This window comes from Tamandua tetradactyla, chromosome 20, assembly GCF_023851605.1.
Source record: "Tamandua tetradactyla isolate mTamTet1 chromosome 20, mTamTet1.pri, whole genome shotgun sequence".
Classification (NCBI taxonomy): domain Eukaryota; kingdom Metazoa; phylum Chordata; class Mammalia; order Pilosa; family Myrmecophagidae; genus Tamandua; species Tamandua tetradactyla.
This window is the reverse complement of record NC_135346.1, coordinates 16,232,965-16,244,335: the sequence shown is the minus strand read 5'-3', so window position 1 is coordinate 16,244,335 and position 11,371 is coordinate 16,232,965.

Below are 11,371 nucleotides of genomic sequence, written 5' to 3'. Positions count from 1 at the left end.
GAAGACAATGTCTATATCTTAGAACCACACATACTCTTTGAGACCAATGGAAGAAAGGTTATTTGATTTGGAATGGAAATTTTCTGTAGTGCATAATCTATTTCAACCTGTCTGTATAGCTCATTTGAACAACTGAAACACAGGGAGCCCAGAATTAGAAAGAGGTCCTTTAATCCTGTATAGATTATTGTAGTGCCTGGAAACATCCTAGAATATACTAAGCAGATAATCAAAAAGCATTGGCAAAGACCCCTGAGGGATGGGAGAAAGAATATGGAACTATTAAATCTTACCATCATGGAATCCCCTGATACTGTGTCAAACGTTAGGGACACCCAAATCAATAGGTCATGTCCTTGATCATGAGGCTTATACTTGTGAAGCTTATGTAGGTAGCAGAGAACTTAGACTAGCTATAAGCATGCCTAAGAGTTACTTCCGGAGGACCTCTTTTGTTGCTCACATGTGGCCTCAGTCTCTCTAAGCCCAACTCTGCAAGTGAAATCATTGCCATCCCCCCTACATGGGACATGACATACAGGGGTGAAAGTCTCCCTGGTGACATGGGAGATGACTCCCAGGGATGAATCCAGACCTGGCATCGTGGGATCAACAATTCCATCCTGACCAAAAGGGGAAACAGAAGTGTAACTAGTAAAGTATCAGTGGCACAGAGAGTTCAAGTAGAGTCGAGAGGTTACTCTGGAGGTCACTCTTATGCAAGCTTCAGTTAGACCTTGCTACCTATCATAACCTGCCAACTCCCAACCAGGACCATTCCAGCCAATCTTAAAGAACACCTAGGACAATATATAAGATTCCACAAGGGTTCCATGCACTAAAGTAACTTTCCAGAAACCTACAACCTCCAGATGGGTCCTAGTCCAGATAAGTCCTGAAACCCAGCCCAGTCTCTCCAGAACATCAGACAGTTTTATCCCCTTACCCCATATTAGTGACAGACCCTTCCAATATGAAAAATTTAGAATGGCCATAGCCTAAACAGCTAAAAAACAGAGGGACTGAAAGATCAAAGGTGATGATGGAGTTATATAGAGAAGACAGGATTTAACAAATGAATATGGATGAATCATTAAATTGATATCTCTTTTAGTCCCCAGTATTTTAGAACAGCTAGAAGTAAAAACTTAAAATTGTAGAATTATAACCCATGTCAAACTCTGTAATTTATGTTCTACAATTAACTGTGGTGCTGTGCTTTGAAATTTATAGCTTTTTTGTATACATGTTATTGTTCACAAAAAAAGAAGGAAAAAAAGTCAATTGTGATGATAAAAAAATATTTAAGCCCTCTAGCCTTCTATATTCTGGAGCAGCTAGAAGAAAAAATATGAGAGGATTGTATTGTAGCCCATGACAAATTCTGGGATCTATCCTATAACTAACTACCTGTTGAAGAGCGCTTTGAAAACTATTGCTTTTTTATTCCTTTGCTTTGTATATATGTTATACTACACAACAAAAAAAAGTTAAAAAGAAAAAAGAAAAGGTGCTCAATATAATCTGCCCTTAGGAACTGCAAATTAAAATAATGAGATAACAAACTACATTCCTATTAGAATGACTAAAAACAAAAATTAAAACCTGATTTGACAACACCAAATGCTGGTAATGATGTAGAGCACCTCTTGTTCAGTGCTGGTGGGCATAATAAATAATTCTGTCTCTTTGGAAGACAATCTGGCAGTTTCTTACAAAGCCAAACATCAGCTTACCATACAAGTTAGCAATCAGAATCCTAACTACTTATCATACTGATCTGAAAACTTGTATTCACAGAAAAACTTTAGGAAATGTTTATAGTAGATTGATTTAATTGCCCCAAACTCAAAGTGACCAAGATATCCTTCAACAGGTGAATGGAGGAACAAACTGTGGTTTGTTTATAATGGAATATTATTCAATCTTAAGCTAAAAAAAGGCATGGATAAACCTTAAATGCTTATTGCTATGGAAAGATGCCAGTCTGAAAAGGCTACATACTATAAGCCTCCAATTATCAACGATTGCTTTGGCCAACTGTCTAAGGGAACTGACATTTTCCTTATTGTTCATCAAGCCTTACATAAGCAGATTTTACATTTATACACTTAGGTTGAGGATACAAAGCAAAGACATGCAAATACATGTCTCTTGTTTAACAACTGGCTTTGTGTAGATTAGCAAAATCACAGCCTCCCAAACAGGTATATTTTTCAAAATACTTTCCCCAGAGGGGCTAGCAAGGGAAACAAAATACGAATCAGTTTCATGGAACTGGGTCATACAAAGACTTGGGTTTTCATGCCAAAAATAAAACCAAATATAATAATAAAATCAAATTGTGGTGGAATAACTCCTAGGTGGATACAGAAACTATATTACTTAGTTATGAAAGCTGGAATTAGTTGCTACCTTTTTGTGTTCCACAGTGAACATTTCTGAATATTGCAGAGAAGTTACTTGGGAATTCTGGTGTTTGGAAAGAAGTCTTTTCCTGCTAAATGACCCATCTTCCAGGAGTTACCAACCTAGCCCACCCTTAACTTTTTCCTGGGAAGAGTGTTCTAGATCTAAGAGGTATAGTGTCAATGAAGATTTTTTAAAATATTTTTAATAAAGCTACATTTATGTCTCATTTATGTTAACAAGCCAACTTCTTTTTTCTTTTTAACTCAACATTCATCCCAAATATCTCTCTTCCCATGTGCTTATAGCCCTCACTGATCTTTCCTGGCTGTTTTCTCACTTTCCCAACCCTTCTGTCTGGTTGCTTACTATTGTTCAATATCTCTGTTTATTACAGTCTGCTGCCTTTGACTATGTCCAATAAGATGTCACCTAATTACGTGGCAAAGATATTGAGAACTGAAGCTGTGTCCTGTGGTTCTTGCTTGTCCCACTTACCACTAAGACTCCAAGGTTATCCAAATATGAGAGTGCCCGGTAGCTTTTCTTAATCTACTAAATGGATTCAACCTAAAAGCTGACCCAGGCCAAGTCTGCATAACCCCAGATTAATAAAGTGCATTCACTCAGACGTGTAGCTGGGTGTCCAGAAGAACGCTTGTACTTGAAAGAACTGGCCAAATATTGGTTCTTGCACAGTGGCTGTTCAATCCAGCTTCATCATTCACCTCTACGTGTGTTTCACGGGAGAGGAAGATTTGTCTGTTCTTTTATAAACAGTATGAGGGTAAATCAGGCTATCTACTCGTGCCACCAGGAATCCTGCTTGGCTCAGGGATGCAGGATTAATTTTGTGGTGTTTGACAACTAATCCATCTCTGTCTAAGCTTGTGGTAGTTGAAGTTGCCCAGTGGGGGTAAGATAAGTCATCTTTCTAAACAGTGTTCAGTCATCCTTCTTTGCAGACTCAGAGGCAGCTCTGATGTTTCAATAAGAACAAATAATTTCTTCCCCAGAGAAGAAGGACTGCTGTTCTTTCCTGAACCATCAATACCTTTGTGAGAAGCAAACTCTCAGAGCTGGTATTTACTCTTCTTCTTTTGTTTGGGGAGCTTGCTGTGAAACTATCACCACCTCCAGTGGCCAAGCTCTAAGGGAACATGATTCTGCTCCATTCCTGGAAAGGTATTCCCAGTAATTAGGTTTACATGCCAGGAAGGCCCTGCACAAATGGATTTGAAGCTTCAAAAATGTCAGTTGTTGAGACTGCGTGATTGTGAAAACCTTGTGTCTGATGCTTCTTTTATCTACCTTATGGACAGATGAGTAAAATACACAGATTAAATATAAATAAATAATAGGGGGAACAAATGTTAAAATAAATTTAGTAGATTGAAATGCTAGTGATCAATGAAAGGGGGGGGTAAGGGACATGGTATGTATGAATTTTTTTCTGTTTTCTTTTTATTTCTTTTTCTGAATTGATGCGAATGTTCTAAGAGATGATCATGATGATGAATATACAACTATGTGATGAAAAAAAAGAATGGTCATATTGCATGTTGATTGGTTTTATTAATAATTTTCTTTTAAAATGTCAGTTGCTGCTGAGATTTTTTTCCATGACTTGATCAAAGAAAATGGGGGTTGCAAATTTATTCCATCTTGTGTATCAATTCAGATCTATTGGTATGCACTAGGGAACTGCGTGGAGAAACTCTCAGGCCATGCATGTATGAATTCAGGGTAAAGAGGGGCTTGATTGATTAGACATGTCTCAGAAGCATGGAAGTGACTCCCTGGAGATTGAGGGCCTTGGATTTGTCACCATGGGTAGAGAAACCATGAGTATGGTATGAATTAAGACATTTTTAGTACTATCCCAAGTACTCTGAGGTAGCAGAAAATGAAGTTATTGTACTCAAGGAGAGTGTACTAGGAATGATATGACGTGCTACCATTCACTTGTCCTTTTTTAATATGCAAAAAAACACACACATGCAAACACACATACATAATAACACAGGTATCTTGAATTGATGTTCCACATGTGGCAATTCCTTTACTACCTGAAAATATTCTAAGCCAGTAATTCTCAAATCTTAATATGCATACAAATCATCTGGATACAGATTCTAATTCAGTTGGTGTAGAATGGGGTCTGAGATTCTGCCTTTCTAACATGTTTCCAGATATTGTCCATGCTGCTGATGCATGAAACATACATACTCCATAGTAGTTATAAACTCTCAAATGGCTTCACATTTCTCTTAGGATAAAGACAAAACTTAACATAGTTTACAAGTTCCTGCATGGTCTTGCTGTGCCCTAACTCAACAGATTTTCCTCCACTCCCTTGCACTTTCCAAAGCCTGCACATTGACCTTTGTACTAGTAAAGTTCCGACCATTCCAGAACCTTTGCGCATGCAGTCTATTCCATCTGGAAAGCTCTTTTCGCCCCTCTTCACTTAGATAAAATTTTCTCATCCTTCATATCTCAGCTTAAATATCACTTCTTTAAGATAATTCCTTAACCTCCCTATTAAGATCAATTCTTTTTATCATCCACTCATAGCACAGAACATTTTTATTATTAAAAAAGGTGTAAGTTAACAGAAAAATCATGCAGAAAATACCGTTTCTATATACCCTCGTTACACACAAAGTTTTCCCTATTATTAATTCTTTGTATTAGTGTGGTACCTTTGTTACAGTTGATGAAACAATATTATTAAATTATACTATTAGCTTTAGTCCATAGTTTATATTAGGAACTGTTTGTGTTGAACAGGCCTATGTTCGTTCTTTAAATTTTTATTCTAGTAACACATACACAACCTAAAATTTCCCCTTTCAACTACATTCAAAAATATAATTCAGTGCTGTTAATTATGTTCAATGTTGGCTAAAATCACCACCAACCATTACCAAAACATTTCCATTATTCTAAACAGAAACTATCAAATTAGCATTAACTCCCAAATCCCTATCCCACCCTGGCTCCTGGCCAACTGTATTCTAGTGTCTGGCTCTTTTCTAATATCTGATTCTATTACTTATTCTAATTATATCATATCAGTGAGAGCATACAGTATTTGTCCTTCTCTGTCTGGCTTGTTTCACTCAACATGATCTCTTCAAAGTTCATCCATGTTGTCACATGTATCAGAACTTCATTCTTTTTTACAGATGAATAATATCCTATTATGTTTATGTATCACATTTTGTGTTTTCATTCATTGGTTGATGGACACTTGGATTGCTTCCATCTTTTGGCAACTGTGAATAATGCTTTTATGAACATTGGTATGCAAATATCTGTTTGAGTCCCTTGCTTTCAATTGTTTGGGATATATATCCAGAAGTATGATTGCTGGATCCTATGGTTATTCTATACACCACTTTTTGAGAAACTGCCAAAATGTTTTCAGTGGTGGCAGTATTTTACATTTCTACCAACAATGAAAGAGTGTTCCTATTTCTACATTTCCTCTACAACACTTGTCATTTTCAATGTTTAATAGTATTCTAGTGGGTGTGAAACTGCATCTCATTGTGGTTTTGATTTGCATTTCTCTAATGGCTAATGATGTTGGACATCTTTTTATTTGCATATCTTCCTTCGAGAAATGTCTATTCAAGTCTTTCACCCATTTTTAAATTGGGTTGTCTTTTTGTTGTTGAGTTGTAGTATTTCTTTATATATTCTGAAAATTAAACTCTCATTGGATAGATGGTTTCCAAATATTCTGTCCCATTCCATACACTGATATTTTATTTTCATGAAGTCCTTTGATGCACAAAAGTTTTTAAATTTAACAAGTCCCATTTATCGACTTTTTGTTTTGTTGCTTGTGATTTTGGTATGAAGTCTAAGAAACCTTTGCTTATCTCAAGGTCTTGAAGTTCCTTTGCTGTTTCCTTTCAAAAGTTTTACAGTTTTGGTTCTTATATTTCAGTGTTTGATCCACTTTGAATTATTTTTTATATGGTATGAGGTAGGGGTCCACCTTCATTTTTGAATATGGATATCCAATTTTCTCAACACCATTTATTGAAGAGATTATTCTTTCCCCAATAAGTGGACTTGGTACACTTGCCAAAAATCAATTGGGCATATGTGTCTGGGTTAATATCTGAACTTTCAGTTCAATTACGTTGCCTATATGTTTGCCCTGTGCCAGCATATCTGTTTTGATTGCTGTAGATTTGTAATACGTTTTCAAATCAGGAAGTGTGGATCCTCTAAATTTGTTCTTCCTTTCCAAGACTGTTTTTGCTGCTCAGAGTCTCTTAGCTTTCCATACAAGTTTGAAGATTAGCTTTTCCATTTCTGCGAAGAAGACTATTGGAATTTTGATTGGGATTGCTTGAATCAAAAAAATGCTTTGAGGAGAATTCACATCTTAAAAATACTTAATTTTCTAATCCATGAACAAGAAATATCCTTCCATTTATTTAGGTCTTCTTTGATTATGTTTAGCAATGTTTTTGTAGTTTTCCATGTATAAACTGGTCAAATTTACTCTAGATACTTGGTTCTTTCAGTTGCTATATAAATTCAATTTTTTCTTGATTTTCTCTTTGGATTGTTCATGGTCAGGGTATAGAAATACTGCTGACGCCAGCACTTTGCTGAACTGATTAGCTTTTTAGTAATTTTATTTTGAATTTTCAGGATTTTCTAAACACAGGATTATGTCATCTGTGAAAAGGCAAAGTTTTACTTCTTCCCTTCCAATTTGGATGCCCTTTATTTCTTTTTCTGGCCTAGTTGCTCTGGCTAGAAGTTCCACTACACTATGTGAATAATAGTGATGACAGCTGGCACCCTTGTCTTGTTTCAGGTCTTTCATGATTCACCATTGAGAATGATGTTAGCTGTGGGTTTTTCATATATGCCCTTTATCATGTTGAGGAAGTTTTTCTCTATTCCTAGTTTTTTAAGTATTGTTATCAAGAAGGGGTGCTGATTTTGTCAAATACCTTTTCTGCATCAATTGAAATGATCATGTGGTTTTTTTTCCCCTGTGTTCTATTAATGTACTATATTACATTAATTGATTTTCTTATGTTAAATCACCCTTGTATATTGGGGATAAATCCCATTTGGTCACTGTGTATAATTCTTTTAATGTGCTGCTGGATTTGGTTTGCTAGCACTTTGTTGAGAAATTTACATCCATGTTCATAAGGGATATTGGTCTATAGTTTTCTCTTCTTATGGTATATTTATCTGGCTTTGGTATTAGGGTGATGATGTTGGCCTCTCAGAATGAGTTAAGAAGTATTTCATTCTCTTCAGTTTTTTTTGGAATAGGTTAAGTAGGACTGGTGTTAATTCTTCTTGGACTGTTTGATAAAATTTACCAGTGTAGCCATCTGGTCCTAGGTTTTTCTGTGTTGGGAGTTTTTGGTTATTCATTCAACTTGTTATTGGTCTGCTGGTATATTCTATTTTTTCTAATGTCAGTGTAGGCAGTTGGTATGTTTCTAGAAATATGTCCACTTCATATAGGTTATCTAATTTGGGGGCATACGACTGTTTACAGTATAATCTTATAAAATTTCCTTTATCACCGTAGGGTAGGTAGTAATGTCCCCCTTTCATTTCTGATTTTGATATTTGCATTCTTTCTCTTTTGATCTTTGTCAGTCTAGCTAAAGTTTTGTCAATTTTATCAATCCTTTTAAACAACCAACTCTTGGTTTCATTGATTCTCTATTTTTTCTTATTCTCCTTTTCATACAAATCTTTTTTTTTTTTTTTTTTAATTTCCTTCCTGCTGCCTGCTTTGGGTTTAGTTTGCTCTTTTTTTTCTAGATTCTCTAGTTGTGTGATTAAGTCTCTGATTTGTGGTTTCTCTTCTTTTTTAATGTAAGTATTTAGAACAATACCTTTTCTACTTAACACTGTCTTTGCTGCATACCATAAGTTTTTGTAAGTTGCATTTTTGTTGTAATTTGCTTCAAAATATTTCCTAATTTTCACTGTAATTTCTTCTTTAAGCCATTGGTTGTTTAATATTGCATTGTTTAATTTGTACTGAAAGTAAAGGTTTATAATATCATTCATATTTTCCATTTTCTTATCATTCTTCTGTCTAAATATTCTATCCATAATTGAAAGTAGTAAATTGAAGTCTCATAAATCAATGTAGAACTATTTATTTCTCCCTTTAAATCTATCAATATGTTTGTTATTTTGGAGCTTTGCCATTAGGTGTATATATATTTATAATTGTTATGTCTTCTTGTTAAATTGACCCATTCATTAGTACATAATGACCTCCTTTTTCCCTCATAACAGATTTTTACTTTGAGTCTATTATATCTGATATTAGTATAGTACCCTAGCTCTCTTTTGTTTACTATTTGAATGGTGTATTTCTTTCCATTCTTTCACTTTTAACCTACTTGTGTCTTAGATTTTAAGGTAAGTCTCTTGTAAACATCTTATGGTTGGGTCATATGCTTTTATCCATTTTACCAATCTCTGTCTTTTGGCTGGAGAATTTAATCCAGTCAAACTTTACATTTAACATGACTACTGATAATATAGGACTTTCTTTTGCCATTTTTCTATTTGGTCTTTGTAAGTCTTATACCTTCTCTCTCTCAATTCTTCTGTTAATGCCTATTTTAATATTTATTTGATTTTGTATAATGCACCATTTTGAGTTCCTTCTCATTTCCTTCTGTATATATTGTTCAGATATTTTCTTTGTGGTTACCATGCGGATGGTGAAAATTTAACATCCCCGATCTATAACAATCACTTTTGATTTGATCCCAAATTAACTTCAATAGCATACACATACACTGTTCCTATAACCCTCCATCTCCCCATCTTTTTGTTGTAGTTGTTACATATTATTTCTTCTACATCACTTGTCTAAAGGCATAGACATCATTACTTTTTATGTATTTGCTCTTCACAGTGTATAAGAAGTAAAAAGTGGAGTTACATAAAAAAAATGCAATGCAATTGAACTGGTCTTTATAATTACTCCCATGGTTATCTTTATCAGTCTTTATTTCTCTATGTCACTTTGACCCACTGTCTAGAGTCCTCTCCTTTCCGTTTGAAGAACCCCCTCTAGCATCGCCAATAGGGCAGTTCTAGTAGAGATGAATTCCCTTAGCTTTTGTTCATCTGGGAATGTCTTAATTCCTTCCTCATTTCTGAAAGGCTTTCTCACTTGACATAAAATTCTTGGTAGGCAGTTGCTTTCTTTCAGTACTTTATGTATTTCTTCCCACTGCCTTTTTGCCTCCATGGTTTCTGATGAGTAATAGGAACTTAATCTTATTAGGACTCCCTCATACATAACATATTGCTTTTCTCTTGTAGCTTTCAGAACTCTCTGCTTGTCCTTGGCAGTTGACAGTCTGAGTACTATCTTTGTGGGCATGGTCCCCTTTGATTTTATCCTGTTTGGAGTTTGTTGGGCTTCTTTAATGCACATATCCATTTATTTCATTAAATTTGGGGAGCTTTCTGCCAGCATTTATTTGAATATTTCTTCTGCTGTCTTCTCTCTCTCTCTTCTTCTTCTGGGATTCCCATACTGGATATATTGGCATGCTTGATGGTGTCCCACTGGCTGCTAGGCTGTTTATTTTTTCTTTCTGCTCCTCAGTCAGAATCATTTCAATTCTCTTATCTGAAACGTCTCCGATTCTTTCTTCTGCCAGTTCCAATCTGTTGTTGAAATCCCTGAGGGAATTTTTCATTTATTTCAGTTATTGTGACCTTCAACTCCAGCATTTCTGTTTTGGTACCCTTTTATAATTTCTCTTTTTATTGTGATTTTTATTCAGTCATTGTTTTCCTGATACCCTTTAGTTATTTCTCTGTGCTTCTTTTTATTTCCTTGAGCACACTGAGGATCATTTTTTTAAAGTTTTTACCCAGTATGTTTAAAGTCTGGTCTTATTCATTGATGATTTCTGAATTTTAATCTTGTTACTTTGGAGAGGCCATCATATCTTGTTTCTTTTTCTTTTAATCTTTTGTTGCATACTGTAAATTTTAATATTTTAAAGTGTTAATCTTGGATTTACCTTCTTAATTGTCTGTTATGTAAGTCTGTAGCTAGTTATTAATATGACAGAGATTTCCTTGAGTGCCAAAAGCTAACAGAACAGTGCAATAAAAAAAAAAATTAAAAAAAAAACACTTTTCACAGTCTTTGCAAATTGGCTCTGCATTGGCTGGTGGTCTCCTTCAGAGCTAAGCACTCCTATCAAGAAGTCAGTCTGAGGCAAATACAAAAGACAGGTCCTTTCCATCTTATCTGAGCCTGACTGTAACCTGCTTCTTGTCCTGAGCTTGTGCTTGCTCGTGGCCTTAGGAATTGCTCTGTTTACAAGAATTTGAATGCCTTCACTACTCCCATGAAATGGACTTTCTTCCCCTCCCAAGGGTTCTGTTATATAACTTAAAGTAGGTAATCCTTTGCCCCAAACCACTTAGACTTAATTCAATTGTTTCTTACACGGCTTTAGCTATCTCCAAACTGCTTCTGCTTCCAGGACCTGCTATGGGAGGTTGGCTGGTTCAGTCTGTCAGGCTACCACTCAAAAGACTGTCAGCAACATACGGGCACCACATTATGCACACAGGGGTTACTCTGTTGCTTCCAGAACAGGGCCAGAGACCCACAGTGGGAATGCAGGCTACCTCTACATCATGCTGGGGAAGGGGTATGGGAGGCCAGGAAGGGCAGCACAAGCTTTTCCTACCATTTTAAAAAGCCATGTTTTCTTGACTTGGCACTTGCCCAATTACTGTAACCCTTTAACTTTTTTCCTAGAGTTCTGACAAAGATGGCTCTATCAGTTTTTAGTAGTTGTGCAAAGATGCTGCAGGGGAACAAAAGACTGGAGTGTCTTATGCTTATGCTGCCGCCTTGGACAACTGAAAGTCAGTACAGAACATGCTTACATTCATTTTG